Here is a 20,123-nt window from a genome sequence, read left to right as displayed (position 1 = left end):
ACCCCCCTGAACTGTCCCCGTGGTGGCTTGTGAGCGTGTAATCACTAGCACCCGTTTCACATGTTCAGCCAGGTCATTTCCCACGAGCACGGCTGCTGGCAGAGTCGATGAAATTGCTAGCCGCCAAACTCCCCTCCAGCCTTGAAAGTTGACAGGTACCTCCGCGACTGGCAGAGAGATCACCTGCCCTCCAATCCCTGCCACCTTCATGCTCTCATTTGGGATTACATACTCCCTAGGAATAATATCTGGATGGCACAGGGTCACCTGGGAACAAGTGTCCCGCAGCCCCCTATACTGACGGTCAAGTATTCCTACGTCCACCCCTGCTGTCTCAAACAACTGAGAATCTGTTCTCACGAGCAAGCATCGCTTGACCTCCACAAGAGGACCATTTTCCTCAGCCTGATCAGCAGATGTAGCTGTTCCAGATTGAGTAGCCATGGCAACAGGCTCCCTCAGTGACAATGAGCCTTGCTCTTTCTGGACACAGAACACAGCTTTTGGCTTGGTTCCACTCGATTCCTGAAGCACAATTCCTTTTAGCTGCTTTAATTTCTCACACTCTGAGATTAGATGGCCCTTTCCCTGACAGAAATAACATTTTCTGGTGTATTTTGAGTCTCTCTCATCTTGTTTTGGTTTTCCCTCCAAACTCTGAGGTCTTGGTTTCATGTCTGAGGGCTTCCCTTCACCATGGGCCCCTCCCCCTTGCTGGCTTTTCCCTGGTCCCTGAGAGTACTTGCTGTAGGTTTCTTTGGGTTTTCCTACAGATTTCCCCTCACCCAAGGGCTTTCTTATTTGCGAAATAAAATCTGCGATCTCGGTGGCTTCTACCACAGATTTTGGTTTCCTTTCCCTCACCTGGAATTTCAATTCCCCATGCAGGACTGAATAGAACTGTTCCAGCGCTATCAAATCTTTAAGCTGTTGAAAGGTCTATGTCCCCTCCTGAGATAGCCATTTCTCAAGCTGCCTCACCAATTGAGCCCCCACTTGGGTAAAAGTCTGCTCTGGCTTCTTGGTGATTGACCTAAATCTTTGTCTCAGCTGTTCCGCATTTATCCCATGTCTTGCAAACACCAGTTTTTTAAACTCTGCAAAATCTTTCATCAGTTCCTCAGGCATCTCGGCATAGACCTCAGCCAGGCTACCACTGATTAAAGATCGCATGATGGTCATCTTCTCAGTTTCCCTCACTGAGAAGTCCACAAACGCTCTTTCCACTAAGGAAAAGAACACCTCAGGACAATCTCCCTTGTGGTACACAGGGAATTTCTTCAGGTCAGCTTTAGACAATTGGCCTCCCTCAGAATCCCTATTGTTATTATTGTTCTGGTTCATCATTTCCAATTTTCTTAATTCAAACGCCATCCTTTCTTTTTCCAGAGCAATTTTCTCTCTCTCTAACCTTTCCTCCTTTTCCATTCTCTCTCTCTCTAATTCAAATTGCCTTTGTTTCTCTCTTTCCCTCTCCTCCACTTCAAATTGCCTCATCCTCAGTTCATGCTGTTGGGCTAGGAGTATTTTTCTGAGTTCTGGGTTTTGTTCTCCCGTGCTGTCACCTTGCACTGAGCCAAATTCATCCTCAGAACCTTGGTCAACCTGGGGGTCTTTCACTTCACCCATTTCTGCCATTTGGCTTCGAGTCAAGGGCATAATCCCCCCTCAGAACAGGCTGCTTTAAAAAGTCAAGCCTCAAAATAAAACGACCACTTTTTTTTTCTTTTGCCTCAGAAACAGCTTTCCCTATAGATTGCTGCTGTCCTTCAGCACTACTGTAACTTGCAACAGTTGCGAGCCAGAGTCTACCCCCCTCTGCTGGGCCTCTCAGCAGGCAAGCTAGCTCACTTCTATTTCACAGTTTTGCCTCAGCTTTTTTTTTCCCGCCAAAACCAGGCTGCCTCAGAGCACCCTAATCTAGTCTCCCCAGTTGGCACGTTCTTCCACTAGCGCACCTCCCCGTGAGGTACACCTAGAAGATTACCTACGCGCCTCAGATTGTCCCTGACTAGACCCCCCTTGCTCTGGGCACACTTGCCAAGGCTTTGCTGGACCACTGGACAACTGGACCAGTCGTATCCCACACGCTGGACACCAATCAATGTGACAAACCCAGACCTACTGGGATCTGCCACACTTTAACTAAGCTGCCACCAACCATTCCCTGTAAGAAGTCACACAGACCAGGGATGGATTTTTAAACAAATAAAAGAACAAGGTTTATTTAAATACAACACACAGGGAAAATAAAATAATCAGGTGAATAAGATAAAGTAACGTGGCTTATTCTCATTCATACATGCATACAGTTTGGTTCACACAGAACCCTTAACTTGAAGCACAGACCCTGAACCTATCAGTTCTGGCTAACCAACAGACACCTGAACCTATCAGGTTGGTACTCTGACACACAGTAGTACCCTGTCTGACACACAGACTCCCACACCAGCTTCTTCTTCCCAGCTGCTGCTTCTTCACATCCCAGCGTCTCCTCTTCTCCACACACGCATCACCTATATATACAGTACAGCCCCTCCTCCTGATGTCCCGCCTTCCACTCCCCATAGGATGGAACTTTCCCTCCAAACCCATGACAGACAGGTAACATCAGTGCTGTATGTAACAGTCAGAACTTTCTCTGAAGCAAAAATGTTGAAATTGAAGCTGTAATATTTTGGGCAAATCATGGGATGGAAAGACGCACTGGAAAATAATACTAGGAAAAGTTGAAGGCAGCAGGAAACAAGGCGGACCAAAAATAAGATGGATTGACTCCATAAAAGAAGCCACAGGCTTCATTTTGTAAGAGCCGAGCGGGGCTTTTGAAGAAAGGACATTTTGGATTTCACTGATTCATAAGGTCACCATAAGTCGGAAGTCACTTGATGGCACATAACAACAACAAACCACGTGGGGTCCTTTTGTTGTGAGAAATGAAGGGTAATAAATAAATACTTAACTAAAATAGAAATAGAAAGAATATAGTGACAAGGAGGAGGAGAGGAGAAAAGAAAAGTAAAGGCCGTTAGTTTAGAACAAAAGGCTAGATTTTGTCCAAATAATCAGTCAAAATTAAATATTCACTATATCACTCATCCAGTCTTTTATTACTTTGTTGCCTTTGAAGATACTATCCCTAAAATCCAGGTGGTAAGAGATCGTATTAGAAACTATTATTTATTTCTCCATTTACACCGACTTTTGTGTTCTCATCCTTTACGGCAGAGGTCGTCGACCCCCTGGTCTGTGGCCCGGTGCCGGTCCATGGCCTCAGCCAAACCGGGCCACGGAGACAGATCTCCTGTTCCCTGCATGGACTCCCCTCTCCACAGCAGCTTTGTGGATGCACGTGCATGTCAGCGCTGGCGTGAGCGCTCCTCCATCACTTCATGCATGCACCAGAGCACCCACGGGAAGGGATGGGTGGCCATGCAAGGGGGTGTGCAGGCTCTACTGTGCATGCGTGAAGAGGTGAGGGAGTGCTCACGCCAGTGGTGGCACACACACGCGTGAACCCCCACCACTTCACACATCTGCCGGAGAGTGAGCATGCCTGCACAGATGTGTGTGCCCCGCCTTCCTGAGCCGTTCAACCAGTCTGCAGTCCCAAAAAAGTTGGGGACCACTGCTTTAGGGTATTTGTTAGCCAGCAGTTGGTAGTGGCTGTAAATGCAACTCCACTGTTGGTTATTGAGTTTCTTTCTGTGAAGGGTCTGAGATTACCCAGAAGCAAATAGAAAGATGGCCAAGATTAGCCACTGGGAGTTAATCATAAACTAAAAACTGAAACTAAGAGACAAATATTTATTAATGAGGGTGAGCAGCAATTACAGCAGGAAAAGTTGTGGATTTTCAGTCTGCCATGGTCTGCAAACTACTCTCCAAAGGCTATGATTTGTTTGAGCACAAGCCGACATTAGCTTAATAATAACTTGAGGGGATGTGGAAAACAAGCAGTTCAGTCCATGAGCCAATCACACAGAAGCATTTGGATATAAGCCAATCAAGTGCAATTGGAGTTAATGAGACCCGGTGGCCTTAAAGCAGAAATGAAGCTTAGGTTGTTAACTAAATGAGATTCCTCTGGATGCTAGTAAGCAACATCTTCTCATCTTAAAACTGCCATCCATGTCCAAAAAGAGGTTGGAAGAAATAATGGACACTTAATCTGGCATTATTTGGAGAGTGTAGTTTCATGTTCCCAGCAGGGAAGTGACAGTGAAGCAATGCCCTTATAGCAGCACAAGACAGCTCCACATGAACAAGATCAAGGGAAGATGTACAAGAAGTGTAGATGAGACGAGATCAGATGAGCCTTCTTGAACCTCTGCCTTCAACACTGGTGACCCAAGCAGAGAGAGGGACATCTTATTCCACAGTGACCAGATTAGATGCTTCCATACTTGGAACAGAAGTCACCAGTAGCCTCTAATCCACTCCCTTTGTGCTCTTCCACCTTTCTTGGAGAACTGCAGATCATTAAACATCCAACCTTTGGGCCTGAAGATCACCATCTAAGAACCTTGTCCAGTGACACTGTAGTATCCAACTTGAATAATTTACCCTCTAATTTGGGGGCTGGGAATATGACACCATGGAAGGCTGTAGTTAACCAGTTCATAACTTGCTCCCCTCAAGATTGGGTGCATATTTTGTCAAAACCCGAGGTGGTGATATTGTTTTGTCATGAAGGGCCTATGAATCAGAGTTATTTTGTAAGTGGTGCCTTGACTTACAAACATCCCGACATACGACCATTTTGAGTTATGACCAGTTCCGACCGCAAAATTATGCTTCAACTTGCAGCCAGAGCTTCCAGTTATGAACAGAAAAAGGCAGGGGAAAAGGGCGGGGAATTCAAATTGCTAACTGTTGGTAGGTGAAGAGGCTGCTTCTTTGTAGCTCTTTTGCCCCAATGGTTAGAGTGAGTGTGATCGGAGGAGGCTTCGGACTGCCTGGTAAAGTAAGGTGCTGCTTTCTGTTTTTTAAAAACTATTCTGGGTGGATTTTGCAGCGTGGTTTTGGGCTGGGTGGTGGTATTATGTTTCTGTGCTGTGATGGGTCTTGCAGGGTTTGTTTGCTTTTTGCTTTGCTTTTTTTTTTTGCATTTGGTTTTCTTTTCTTTTTCCCGTTTGGCCAGAACAGATTAATTGTGTTTCCAATGGGTCTTGCAGTGGTTTTTTGTGTGTGTTTTTTTTGGTGATTTTTTTCCTTCAGCTGGAACGGATTAATTGCATTTCAGTGCATTCCTAGGGGAAACTGTGCTTCAACTTACGACCATTTTGAGTTACGACTGGAGTTCCGGAACCAATTAAGTTTGTAAGTCGAGGCACCACTTTATTCAGAAAGGCTTGATGTGAGATACCGTATTTGCCAGCGTATAAGATGACTGGGCGTATAAGACGACCCTCCAACATTTCCACTCAAAATATAGAGTTTGTTATATAATCACCGTATAAGACTACCCCCTCTTCCACACACCTTCCACACACCAAATAAAAGGTGCTATTCATTGTCACCATTGTACGGCTGCAGCATGACCGCAGCGCCTCCGGACCGCCCCTGCATCTCCCTGTGACCAGCACTAGTGCACAAGTGGGCATGTGTGAGCTCTGCGTAGACAAGGGGTGGGCCGGAGCACCGCTGCTTCCCATTGAGCAGAACAGGCCGGTCATGTTGAAAAGGCTGGTACCCCTGTCTTTCTGCAGATGCTCGTCGCGGCCGCACTGGATACTGCACAATACTGGATGGTATGTAGAATGAGGTGGGCATCGGGAGGCTACTATGGGCACTGGGCGAGCATCGGAAGGGCACTATGGGCAGCTATGTCTATCCCAACTGAAGTGCACCGAGCGTATAAGATGACCCCCCCCACTTGGAGGCATGTTTTTCAGGGCAGAAAAGTAGTCTTATATGCCAGCAAATACAGTAGCTGTGCCGTCTGCCATTTACTGTAGCTTGCCCCTGTGCAAGATGGAAAAGGGAATTTACAGGGACAGGGGAGATGGATTTAAGGAGTAGATAGTCCATTCATTCATTAATTCATGTTATCTAAAAGCTGCACAGTTAAATACCCTGCCAATTAATGGGGTGTTTAGCAAATGCTAGTTCAGCATATTACATCACTACCTTAAAACAGGATGCAGTCTTATCAGCATAATAATGACATCTTACTCTAAATCCCCAAATAGCCTTAGTAACAGGTTTGTGTGTTTGTCTGTGTGTAAATTTTAAATAGCATGGGAAATAGAATATGGAATCCTGAAGGCCAAGAGGACTTGGACAGAAATATAAACTCTCAGCAACTCTGAAATAATCCCTTCAGGTAGGAGAAAAAAACAATGATACATATAATGGTGAACCTCTCATATTAGACAGAGGGTCATCATTAGCTGTATTGATCACTGATGAGATGTCCAAGAGAATTAGCAGCATTGTAGATTCATCTTCTCACACCAAAGTGTATCTACCAGAAGGATCAAGGTAGTTTCTTGCTGAACCTGGAAACCAGATTGAAATAGATTTAAAGCTTCATTGACATCCAGATATGATGGGAATTACAGACCTTATCTAAGCATCTTGTCCTCAACACCAAGTTTTATAGTCACCTATTGAATAAAATAATAGTCACAGTCCATGGACAGCTTCATTGCAGTTGGCCTCATATTGAAATAAACAGTCACCGACATGCTGTAGATCTTGCATGGCTGGCCCGTACCTGTTTACAGGCAACCCTTCAGTCATAAGAAACTACTAATACTGTACAGACAAATACAGAGATGGTACCTAAACACTGCTCCAAATCTAGATGCCAACTCTGTCCTCACTTCTACTCTAGCAGCACAATTACAGGCTGCAACAGCATCATCCACAACATCAGGGTGTCCACTTGTTCATCTCTTAATATGATTTATACCATCCTTTTCCAGCTATGCCCCTCTAGACTCATACGTACAGCAAACAGGAATTTTAAATAAGCGAGTCATTGCATTAATTTCCTAGTTTCGCACTAGATCATTTCTACAGGGAAACAAATTTAAAAACAAACCATAAACAGATTGTCAGAGGAAGAGAGAGAGGGTGGGTGGGCAGGCAGGTTGTGAGCTGAAATGTGGATTGCACCATGGGGAGCCAGTGTCGATACTGACCCTGAATCAATCCACAGCCCCTATGTGATCACTCAAAGTGAATGGAAGAGGAAGAGATAGACTACAAATCAAACAGTAGCAAAGCTGAATTGCTTCGATTTTGCTTATCAGTCTGGTCACAGCCTGACCTGTACCACTACTTAAGACAGCCTTTTTATGCTGTGCTTTCCGCCCTCACTCTGTTCAGTCTCCTAAATGTTACTAAATTTTTAAAAATACTGCTATTACACTACTATGATTGAGCCTGTAAGTGATTGTGGAACAATGATTGCTATATGGACTTTGGTAAGTCAGACAATTAGGACATTCGACTTGGTCTTTTCTCTCCTCCTCCTCCACTCTTTCCTTTGTTTCTATTCACCAATCACTGCCTTGGCACCCTTGGAAGCAATTAGCCCTCTTTAATCCCTTCGGTCTTCTCCTTTTTCCAGTTCTTTTCAGTTTTGGGTGTGATGATGATGGAATACCAAGCAGTTCCTGCTGGTCTTGGTGCCATAGGACAGTGCTGCTCGAAGTAGACAATGTCTGAGGAGCAGGAGGCATCCCGTCAAAAGCAGCTGCTTTCTCATTGATCTTAGGGAGGCAACTGGCCTCTTCTTACACATCTTGAAATTGGAGGCTGCCAGTAGTACTGATAGTGTCCCTCCCAAAGCCAGTCGGCAACTGCACAGTGGTCTCTGACACACTGGTCTGCTAAACTCATCAGCGAGTTTGAGAAGCATTGCCATTGGATATGTAGAGAAGGTATCCTCTACCAGGATCCTAAATCCAGCAGTCTTTTATACCCCCTAACACATCCCTCCCCCCAGTTTTGATGCCGTGTTCAAATGTGGTTTCTCCTCATTCACAGCATCTTTTTGTTATTTATTCCAGAGAATTGAAAATGGACAGATAATGTCAGGAGTGGATTGAGTTAGACTGCCTCTTCAAATGCACAGGGTGGAATGGTCCTAATATTCCGGTACAGACGAGGGACATCTGCACTGTCTTGTAAAAAGGTAGGGCTGAAAGCTAGCCTCCACACAGTGAATTTTTCAAGTAGGGCTGCTGCTTTGTTTCCAGCTTTTGCCAGGAAGGAAGCTCCTCACACATTTTTTTTAAAAAAGAAGTTAAGTCTTAGCTGTGCCGCTAACAATGTAAAATATTAAAATACTGTCATTGTTTAGACTCTTGGACAACTTGGGGGGATGCAAACTCAAATCTGCTTTCAACCATTAAGCTGCTGAATAACATTGGATGTCTCATTGTTTCTCAGCATAATCACTCAAAGGTTTTAAAATTTTGCCTTCACGTCTGCAAGAATGGAAGAAACAAAGAGCCACATTCCTCTCTCTGTGTGTTATGTGCTATCAAATCAGAACCTAATGATTCTAACAGGGTTTCAAGGTAAATGACATTTTTATTTAAGAAATGTTTTTGCTAGTTCCACCCCAGGCCTGCTGAGCTTCCATGGCTAAGCAGGGATTCAAACCTATGTCTCCTGTATCCTAGTCCATTACTCTACATGCTGAAAATTTCAGCATGTATACATTATTGAAACAGCACCATCTACATTGGCTTGGACACGTCGTGAGAATGGCTGATGGTCAGATTCCAAAAGATCTCCTGTATGGAGAATTAGTGCAGGGAAGCCGCCCCCAAGGGAGACCACAGCTGCGTTACAAGGACTTTTGTAAGCGGGATCTGAAGGCCTTAGGAAGGGACCTCAACAGATAAGAAACCTTGACATCTGAGCGTTCAGCCTGGAGGCAGGTGGTGCATCATGGCCTCTCCCAATTTGAAGAGGCACTTGTTCAGCAGGCTGAGGCAAAGAGGCAGTCCCGAAACAAGCAAAACCAGGGAGCTGGACAGGGGACAGATTGTATTTGTCTTCAATGTGGAAGAGATTGTCACTCTCGAATTGGCCTTCTCAGCCACACAAGACACTGTTCCAAGACCTTCATACAGAGCACGTTACCATAGTCTCTCGAGACTGAAGGATGCCTACTCTACATACTTACCTCCTTGGTGGTAAACATGAGCTTGTTGTCATTTATCCTACAAAATGGCCTATACGTTTGTGTTGTGATGGGGTAATTTTTTAAAAGATACACTGTCCCTACCCTCCAAAGCAAGCAATCCAGTGATGCTGTGTGTTGCTGTAAGGCATTGCTTCTTTCTTGAATCGAGGCAAGGAGCCTTCTCTCTTCCAACTGCCCGGGTAGCATTAGTTTGGAGGTCCTACTTTGCACTTCATATGAAACTTCTGAAAAGTGATTTACCATCTGCTGAAGCCTTAAGGTAAGGATGCATGCCAGGTAATAACTCTCTGAGGAATATCCTTTATTTTTCCCTAGTATAATCTTAAATGTGCTTGCATTTCATTTCCCCAAATTGTGCTGGTGACTTGCTCTCATCAACAGAGCTCAGTGAACGATACGTTTTGAAAGATCTGCCACCTCACTGTTCCACATCCTACTTTTTCTTCATTTTAAGCCTGGAAATGCGGGACACTGTGGTATTTGTGATCTATCGGTCAGGTTCTGCTTGATTAATGTACAGTTTTAGTATTTGCCTCTCCACCTGCAAACTGCTTTCCTTCAATGATTAAAAAATGAGCACTTGGCAGCCTTAAGCACACACGCTGATGTTCCAGACTCAAATTTATCTTGTACATTTGAAAAATAACCCTATAAACTCTAGCCTATCTGAAAGGTTTACTATGTATTTCAAGGAGCACTGACTAAAAGACCTGAGTGGAATTCTGTGGATGAACTTGGAGAAAGATGCTATCCAGGAAATGCATGAGCAATATGTGTTTCAGAGAAGGATGGACAGACAGACAGTGATAAGGAAGAACAAATGAGTGGCATGCAATTTATTTGTAGGCATATTTGTGCAACAAGCAGCTTGACTGGGGACTGAGATATGTGAGATGAAAAAGCACATATTGCCAGGTTTCTAGACAGATAAAAGATGGCTACGGCTTTATTGGTTATAGTTGCAGAATCCTGTGATGCAGAAGATGATGGATCCAAGCATCACTCACTGAGCCCTCCCCCAAGCAAACCTGTTAGGGAATCCAAAGAATAACAGGAGAAATATACCATATGGGTGCTTTTCCACCAAGTGGACCCTTGCCAAGTGTGAGGCCAAAGCAGTTGCTCCCAAGCGGGACAATCTGCTGGATCACTCGCCTTAAGATCCCTTAAGAGGATTGGCAAACATTTGAAATATGGGCAAGCGGGCCCTATTCCCCTCAAGCTGGGTCCAGCTCAATGCTAGCCACAAAGAAGCATCATTAACCATTATTGATAACATTGTGATAGGGATTTAAAAATAGTGTAACAGTACATGAAACCCAGCTACTATGTCACCCAGATAACAGGACATGAACCATACATAGCTGCTCAGACCACAGACCTTTGCAATAATAATGGGCAAAATGCAGCCCATGGGCCTCATCCAGTCCCACAGTTCCATTTTTGTAGCCATGTCCTAAAAAGCATTTTAGGCAATGGCTGAAAAACTAATATTGTGCCTTCTTGGGAGAGAACAGAGCAATTTTGCCAAGTTTTGAACATGCCCCACCATGCATGAGGCCCCCAAATGCCCTCCAAATTAAAGAAAAAACATTTCCTTTGGACACTTGAATGTGTAAAAATCTGTTTTCATTTTTTAAAAAAGTTACATCACAATTAATAAAACCTCTATTGTGCTACACATATTTTTCAGTGGTTTTTTACTAATGGAGAAATGGGTGTAACTTTTAAAGAAGATTTTTTTTTTACTGAAAATAGTCTCTCTCTCTCTCTCTCTCTCTCTCTCTCTCTCTGTGTGTGTGTGTGTGTGTGTGTGTGTGTGTGTGTGTGTGTGTGTGTGTGTGTGTTTGCTTTGTGGTGCAGATTAAGGAATATGGCCATGGGAGGCTCGCCATCCGCCACAAAACATGAACCACAAACTAAGTCCTACCCCAGCATCCTCTGAGTAAAAGGTGGAAGGGATGGTGGGTGACCAATGAAAAATGGGCATGGAGTGAACCAGAGAGGACCACATGGAACTACATGTTTCTGCAAGACTTGTGCTGGTTCTTGGCAAGTCCTCTTGGCTCCAGCGGCTCTAAGAGATGTTGACTACTCATATATCCTCTGTAATCTTTCTACAGGAGCACAAACTGGGCCACATGTAAGTTAAGGGGAACCTGGTTATACGAAAACAAGCTACACTACAGTATTTTTCTGTTTATAACATGATCCAATTTATAACATCCCCACCCCCATTTTTCTATCTCTCAAATTAAGAAAACCTAGCTTTGAGTATTCAGCCTCTGGGCTCAGAACGCTCGGACATTAGGAGTCCCTGTTGCATCTCAGCCCTGCCTGAAGGCTCCACCTCCAAGAAGGCGTGTTCCAATTACATGACCAAATGAGTTGGAAAATCCTTGCTGCCCTGATATGCTACATAACATTGAAGTAGGTCCACTGATTGACTGAATTCATCAGCAATGCTTTGACATACTTTTTTTCCTTTAAAGTGCCATTTCAAGGCATCACTGGTGTGCTGTGTCACTTAGCAACAATTAAAAAGTTATGGAATCTTTTGTCTCTCCCTCCACAGGCAAGTAGAAAGGAAGGTTGTTATTTCTCAAGACTGTTAAGCAGCTTCAGCAAAGAGACAGCCAGCCAACTGCTTAAGGATCATGAGAAATAGGAAGCTTCCTTTCCCTTTAAAGGGAAAAAAAGATCAGCCTAGATCATGCTAAACAGGGTCACTTGAGGTGTGGCGTGATTGTTCCTTGCATGTGGATGAGGGGATCATGCCCAATGCCTCAAAGCGGCTCTGTTTAGCATGATCTAGACCAGGCCAGGCAGGAAAATTGGACTGTCCAGTTGCACCTGTCAAATGCTCTCTACCTGCTACCATTTTTGAATGTTTGTGACATGGCAATGTATAGCAGTACTTGCCCAATAGCTGTGTGTGTATTTAGGAGCTGCTGGTGTTGTGAAACAGGCTCTGATTCCAGTTCAGAATATAGTGTATCTATGTATATTTCCAAAAGAAATACAAGGATGCTGAGCCCAGTGTACTAAAATGCAGAAAAGAGGACTGCCATGATCTCTGGTTTATTTTCCAGTCATCTATAAGAACTCAAACCAGGTAACAAATCAATGTGAGCAGACAAGAAAGGACTATATGTTAAATATGAGTTCACCCAACTTCCTAATAAGATAAGCTTTTAAACTGTGCATTAATACAGAACTATTAATATCCTTGGTGGGTGTTGGATTAAAAGAAACATGTTGCTGAATCTACATATCCCATAATGACTTGTCTTTTAGTAAGATTTTTTTTTGGCAATGTGATTAAGCCACTGTTCCCTTAAATCACAGTAGAATAATTGTATACTCTGAGTGTGTGCATGTGTGTGTGAGTATTGCTAGTCAACTTTCCCTGGTAATTATTTTCCTTCTAATAAATAATATTTGAACTACCAGGTTCATATTCTTAAAAGAGCACCTCTCAATCAGTTCTAGAGTTAATCTTGCTTTCTGAAAATAACAGGCAAATTGCCCTGGAACATTATAGAAGTCTCGGGTGGTACAAGCTATTTGAATAACCTGCAGCTATAGTTTGGATCTAAAAGGGGGAAATTGTGACATGTTAAAATTAAATCTAGATAGTTGTTCCCATAGCTGCAAATGAAGAACTGAATAATTGGCCATGATGATTTGTAGATTTCACTCTCTGTCATTCTGTATACGCATTTAGGACTGTACTTGGCCATTTTTGTCCTGGGGTGCTCTAAGGAAAATAGATTTACAGAACCTACTCTGAAAGACTATTATAAAATAAAAATAGAATAACCCTCAATGTTATAGAATAGCCTTCAATGTATTCATTTAACTATTGTGAAGGTGGGATGTGACTGTCAGATACCGAGTCTGTTTTTTGTAAGAATATTGAAAGTAGACTTGGACTGGAAAAATATTTTTTTGAAAATTATTTTCTGTTTACTTAGTTATAAGTTCAGTCTTGTATCTATTGCCTGCTACATGATACCCTATCCTCAAGAAATAGAAGTACATTCCATTGGAGTAACTGCATTAAAGTGGGATTAGCAATACCTTACCTTTTCTTTTGTTTTGATTTCCATTTGCTACTCGAAACCAAATTAAGCTGTGTATGCAGTCTATTACTGGAAAGTATTTACAATATGGCAAGGTACCAGTGAAAGAAGAAGAAGCTCATCCTGATGGTTGTATAGTATGGATTGTCCAATCTCTTACAATCGCAATCCTGTATACCAATAAATGTTACATAAACTCAGCTAAAATCAATACATTTTTGAGTAGGCGTGTGTGTAACTCAGCCACTGATGTTTTAAAAACAAATAACAAAAAAGGATAATTTAAGAAACACGTCGTTCTTTCATTTAGTCATTTAGTCATGTCCAACTCTTCGTGACCCCATGGACCAGAGCATGCCAGGCCCTCCTATCTTCCACTGCCTCCCGGAGTTGTGTCAAATTCATGTTGGTTGCTTCGATGACACTGTCCAACCATCTCATCCTCTGTCGTCCCCTTTTCCTCTTGCCCTCATACTTTCCTAACATCCAGGTCTTTTCCAAGGAGTTTTCTCTTCTCATGAGATGGCCAAAGTATTGGAGCCTCCGCTTCAGGATCTGTCCTTCCAGTGAGCACTCAGGGTTGATTTCCTTTAGAATTGATAGGTTTGTTCTCCTTGCAGTCCAGGGGACTCTCAAGAGCCTCCTCCAGCACCACAATTCAAAAGCATCAGTTCTTCAGTGGTCAGCTTTCTTTATGGTCCAGCTCTCACTTCCATGCATCACTACAGGGAAAAACATAGCTTTGACTATGCAGACTTTTGTTGGCAAGGAAATACTAAAAGCATTATGGTGGGTTTTTTAAAATTATTTATTGACTGGCCCATAGGCAATCCAAGATGCTTTGCAATCATGTTTCATACAGCATTCATAACTGCAATGTGGGGATGTGATCCACAACAAAATATTGCACAAAATATAGGATATATGCAGGATGTTTGCAAATTGCATTTTTGATCTACAAAATCAAATAAATCTCAGCATACAGAAGATTGTAATACCTGACATTTCACTCACAGTCCCATTTTGATAAATTCCAAAACTTGACCAAAATCACTTTAGTTGCATCTACATGCACCTCCACAATCCCCTGGATCCAGGCACATTTGAAAATGTCCACTCCATTGATTTGCTTTATTGAGCATTTATATAAAAGGGGATTATCTCTTGTATGTTATATACCCTTCAACATTATATAAATTTGTATCAAAATGATATGCCAGTGGCTCAAAATTATCACATGTATTACCAGAACCAACCATGCTATGGATACCTGTTGTCTAAGAACACTCAGCATGGTATCTGGCACACTATCATGGCCAGTTCTGGTAATGCATGTGAAAAAGAATTCTAGTTCTTTTCGCTTTTGCCATATTAAATATACAATGCTCTCTTGGAAACAATCCCCAGTGGATATGGGGTCCTTACCTTATTTTGATATATCCCTCTGGAAGGACTTCAATCTATGTTACTCACAGGTGCATAAGCATCTTTCTGACTTTTTTTTTTGCACAATGTTTGGTGATTGGTGAACATAGCTAATGTATAGGCTAATGTCTGAAGACCACAGATACCTGACATTCTCAAAGAAGCCTTTCTGCCTTCAGTCCTGAATACCTGGTGAGCTTGTTTTATTATTATTATTATTATTATTATTATTATTATTATTATTATTATTATTATTATTATTATTATTATTATTATTATTATTATTATTATTATTATTATTATTATTCACACAGAAATGCAGACAAAGCAAATAGAGACAAGAAAACAAAGAGAAAAAAGAAAAGGAAAAAGGACTAACCCCTAAAACTAACCCCACCCCCCTTTGGAATCCGAGACACCAGCTTCGTAAACCTATCTGCTCCCCCGATTTCATTTCCAGTATGTGCTAAGTAGATATACATACATCATAAAGTTTGCCCTACACTCCTGTCTTCTTCTGGGCCCAAGAATATATTAGTTCCCAGCTTTGTTTTACATAGTCTCTTGGTTGTTCCCGTAGTGCTTCTGATAGGGTGTCCAGTTCTGCTATGTCCCATAACTTCTTTAATAGCTCTTCTATTGTTGGAACCTCTTCGGTTTTCCATTTTTGGGCCCAGAGTAGTCTAGCTGCTATGAGTATATATATAATACAATGCTTCAATTTATTATCGTTAATGCCTGATATGGCATTCAATAAATAATGCCATTTCAGGTTTTATATCTAATTTCTGCTGGGTAATTTCTTTTGCTACATCCCATACCTGTGTCCAGTATTTTTGACCTTTTCGCATGTCCACCACATATGATAATAAGTTCCTGCATTCTTTTTACACTTCCAGCATATATTGCTGCTGCCCTCTGATATTTTTGCTAATCTTACACGTGTGTAATGCCATCTATAAAACATTTTAAGGGTATTTTCTCTAAGATTTGCTGGTTTCAGCATCTTACAGCTTTCTTTCCACATCTTAGTCCAATCATCAAGATCCACATTGTATCCAAAATTTATCCAAAAGATAAAAAACTGTTAGAAAATCCAAAATTGGGCAAAGTCTTTATAGCTTCAAGTGAGCTTGTTTAATTCCTAATATATGTAAAGGGTACAACAATTCTTTCACATTGCAAATATCAGCTGGTTACTGAAGTGCTCTGAAGAATTTCAGAAGAAGATCTGTTTAGGACTAGGACTCAGGAGGCCTAGGTCTGAATCTCTGCTCAGCCATGGGAACTCACAGGGGGTATAGAACTAGTAATGTCATCCCTTGAATATCTCATGTATCTTGAAAGCCCTATTAAGGAAGCTATAAGTCAGTTCTGACTTGACAGAACATAACAACAAACAATTTATTTCCTCAAACACATATTTGTTGTCTGTGGCATAATATATACCTTTTCTGCTAGCATGCTGAAATACACGGGGATTGGACTGAATTCTTTTAGCAACAGTCCTTCAGATAACTTGGAAATAAGGTAATATTTTCCCAACAGGTGGTTATTAGTATTCCTGGTTTTATTTCATTTTTTCTTTGTTTTTAACAATTTTGGTTAGTTTGCTATTTTTGGTTATGATTGTTTCTTTATATATCACTTTGAAAATCTGTTGAATGAAAAAGTGATTCAAAATGTACTTACAAAAGAAAAGTGCCACATTTATATAATGTTTTCATCAGCTATATACTGAAGCCAATTGTTTACTATACCGGAGGAAAATCACATTAATTTAGTTATAATGATCCAGCAATTAGGTTCTTGAGAATTATAAGAAACGTTGGCAATGACAAGACTGCTTGGGTTTCCGACTTTCATGTCTCATGTGACATTTTGAGCAGGTCTGTAACATCACTTAGAAAAATAGATCATTGATCTGTTCCATTATTCTAAATTTTATTGTTGCAAATCTGTTCATGCTCAGGAAATTTTATGCGTTTTGAGATGAGATTTTTTCCTATAATTTCCTGGAAATATTGATTGTTATTCTTGGGATGGCACATACAGTGCTTCAAAAATCAATAATTCAAAATACTCCAAAATCTCTAACTCTCTTACCCATGTCAAATGGGACATCATTTTGAGTGCCTTGTCTGGATGGCATTTCTTGAAGGTCAACCAAAGCAGCTCCAAGGCAGAAAGAAGAATTTTATTTGTCAAAGTGAGATGACAGAAGTAATGCTTGGTCTCAGAGCTTATCAGAGGTATGTGGTGGTGTTCCTGAAATGTGTATAGCGAGCGACACAGTAACAGAAGCATTTAAAGCGTTTTCTCTTATCAACTGATAAGAGACCCTTGGAGAGTGTCTGCAATTAAAAAGTATAAAATGCAGCTTACTGGAGAGATGGCTTAGTTATCAGGTAATAAAATTTGTTGACATGATAAAGAATTCATCTCTGGTACATTCTTTCCTGAATTCAAACAGTATATGATTCTCATTATACTGAAGACTTAACACGGCCGTTCTTGTTTATCTGACTGTGGTGAAGGAAAATACAAAAAATGAGTTGGAACAGTTAACAGACAGCAGGCAGAAATGTATGATCTTTCTGTTATACTTCTACTGCTGCCATTTGTGTGCTTACTTAAATTTAGAAAAAGGACTATTCTCTAAAGGAACATGAATTAATAGCTATTTTGGCTGTTAACTTGATAGTTGTAACAAATTACACCCAAGCTGTTTTCTCAATAAAACAAGGCATGCTATGTAAACAATGTGTGTGCCATCGGCTTTGATTTGGGAAACCAAGTGTAATAGAAAAAGAGATTGGTTCAAGTTCTACTGGAGAGCTATGCACACGTAGGTGTAAACTGAATAAGTAGTAACAATGAATTGCATTCTAGGTTGCATGCCTGGTTGAGTGATGGGAACACAACCAAGAATGCAACTGACATATCATTAGTTAATGGCTATTTCTAGTTACAATTTATGCAATTTCATTTACACATGCATATTGTGCCAGTAGGATTTTGGCCACTACTTCAGTTATAACCAAGGAACATCTGTCTTAGAATTTCACACTCACTGAAGAGTTTCTCTGATGTCACTGATTCAAATCATGAAGACAGAAGGACAAAAACAAATCAATTTCTTGTTGTACAGATGTGCTGCTGCCCCTTATATTGCTTTCTACTGGCCCAGCCTACTTGCTATCTATCACTTTCATATGGACATCTGCCAAAGGGTAACTATTCACAAGTAACAGCTCATATGCCCCGTTGCACTTGTCCATGCTGAAGACATGGGTGTCAAGACAATACAGCTCATCTTGTAAACTCCCAGAAAAGAAGCCAGCACCACAGACTCACATCCAGTGTATTTATTATAGCCCTACTTTCTTTAAGCAAATGAATGAGTCTACTACCTGTTTATCTGCCAGCAGAGTAATGATTGCATGGTCTAGAGATGTGAACATTCATCACTCTCATTTTCATTACTTTCTCACACTCCCATCAATATATTTGTCCCACAGGTCTATATTGACCTATGAGGCATTTCCCCCTATCATCTATGGAAGTGTATATGTATTTTCTGCTTTCCTCCCTCAAAATGTAACAGCTTTATACCAATATTGTTATTGTACGCATGTGTATTCATTCTTCCTATAATTAAAACATGTTTGTGTGTATTTTGCAAATATGCACATGGGTTTGCATGTGTTTTCTCTTTGCTGAAATGCATCAGAAGACTCAGAAATATACAGGTGAGATATCCTGCCACTATCACTATTGGGATGTGTGTGCAGTTTGTGGAGGAGACTGGGAATGGCAAGCCCAGCACATTTCTTTTCCATCCCTTGATTACACTGCAGTTCCTCATTTACTTGTTTTTAAATGCCCTTTACTTCAATTGCTCTCACCCTTTTTAGCTTTCTTTCTTCATTAATGTATGCAGTAAGGAGCAGTCTTGCACAAAAAGACAGATTGCTAATGGTAAATGTTGAGCCAGTTTCAGTGGAAATTTTGTAACCATGCTACTGGAGCACCTGGAGGTAGCTTCAGACCCTAGAGACATGTGCCGGAATAAGAAGCACATGCTATCTCTTCTTTACACTTCATGCATCAAAGCAGAAATATATACCTGGGCACCTCAAGTGGTGAATTCTACAAGCATACAAAACCTGCCCATCTCTCCAGGGGAAAGATGCAAGTTCCCACTGTGGATATTAAAACGGATATGCAGAAAGAGCAGACCAAGCAATTCCTATTTCCTTATTGAGACATAGCTTTGAGAGGCAAATAGAAGCACCTGTTCCTGCTTCTCTTTTCAGAGGAGCATTTACAGGTTCTGATCAGGCCATCTGCAACATGAAAGGATGCCAAAAAAAAGAGGCCCAAAATCAATGAGATGCAGAAGATCCATGTTTGGCTTTTGTAATCTTTTATTTTAAACTGTCTGGGTACACTCTTGCTTCAATGAAACTCAGGGAGACATGATGTTTACTTCTAGGGCTAAGCTCTACTCCACTCTTCACTCTGTGTCTATGTAAGGCTTGATACATTGGGATCTCATTCACCCTTGGCCCTTCTGGTGATACTCTAAAACAATCTGAGTCTGGGTTTGTGATAGTATAGTATGTATATGTTATGTGCAGGTTTATATAGGGAGAGGCACTCCTTCAGAGATCCAAGCCATCCAGGAACATTGGGATGAGATGAGTGGGCTTCTTTGATCACAAGATCCTATGACTCACTCATCTTGATTATCAGAGAAATGCTGGGTTCTTATCCAAGATTTAGGTTGTGGACAGATAAAATAGCCTAAATGACTTAAGTTGACTTCAGATACATATTTTCAATATGCTGACAACACATTTCGCCTTATACTTATAAAGAAGTTCAGTCACAGTGGCATCCACATCACCAACATAATGTAAAATGAGGATCTATGTTTTCTTTTGTCCTCAGCTCTTGCTCATTCTGGAGCACAGCATTCTGGAGCTACAGGATAAAAAATATCCTGCAAATGGGGAAACACAAATGGATATAACTTACGGTGGGGTGGAGCTGTACAGCATGATCAGAATTAACTGTCTACCTTGTGCACAGGGAACAGAAGAAGAGGATGCATGGGAGACAGCTATGGTGAACTGTAGCAGTAACACTGCTGCACCAGTCAGTGATGCTGATTGGCTTTTGATATGGGTGAGACCATTTTACATACATGGGACAAATGAAAGAAAATCTGAATAAGATCTGAATTTTTCAGCTCCCTCTCATTCGTTAACTGCGAGCTAGAGGTTAGGAGCTTGATTCCCCACTGTGCCTACTTGACAGGGCTGGATGTGATGATCCATAGGGCCCCTTCCAGCTCTGCAGTTCTAAGATTACTATTAAACTCATTTTGGGGGGATTTCAGAGATCCTCTTTCAGAAATGAATAAAATAATCTGA

Source organism: Pogona vitticeps, chromosome 2, assembly GCF_051106095.1.
Source record: "Pogona vitticeps strain Pit_001003342236 chromosome 2, PviZW2.1, whole genome shotgun sequence".
In the NCBI taxonomy this organism is placed as follows: domain Eukaryota; kingdom Metazoa; phylum Chordata; class Lepidosauria; order Squamata; family Agamidae; genus Pogona; species Pogona vitticeps.
Note: the sequence above shows the minus strand (reverse complement) of the source record.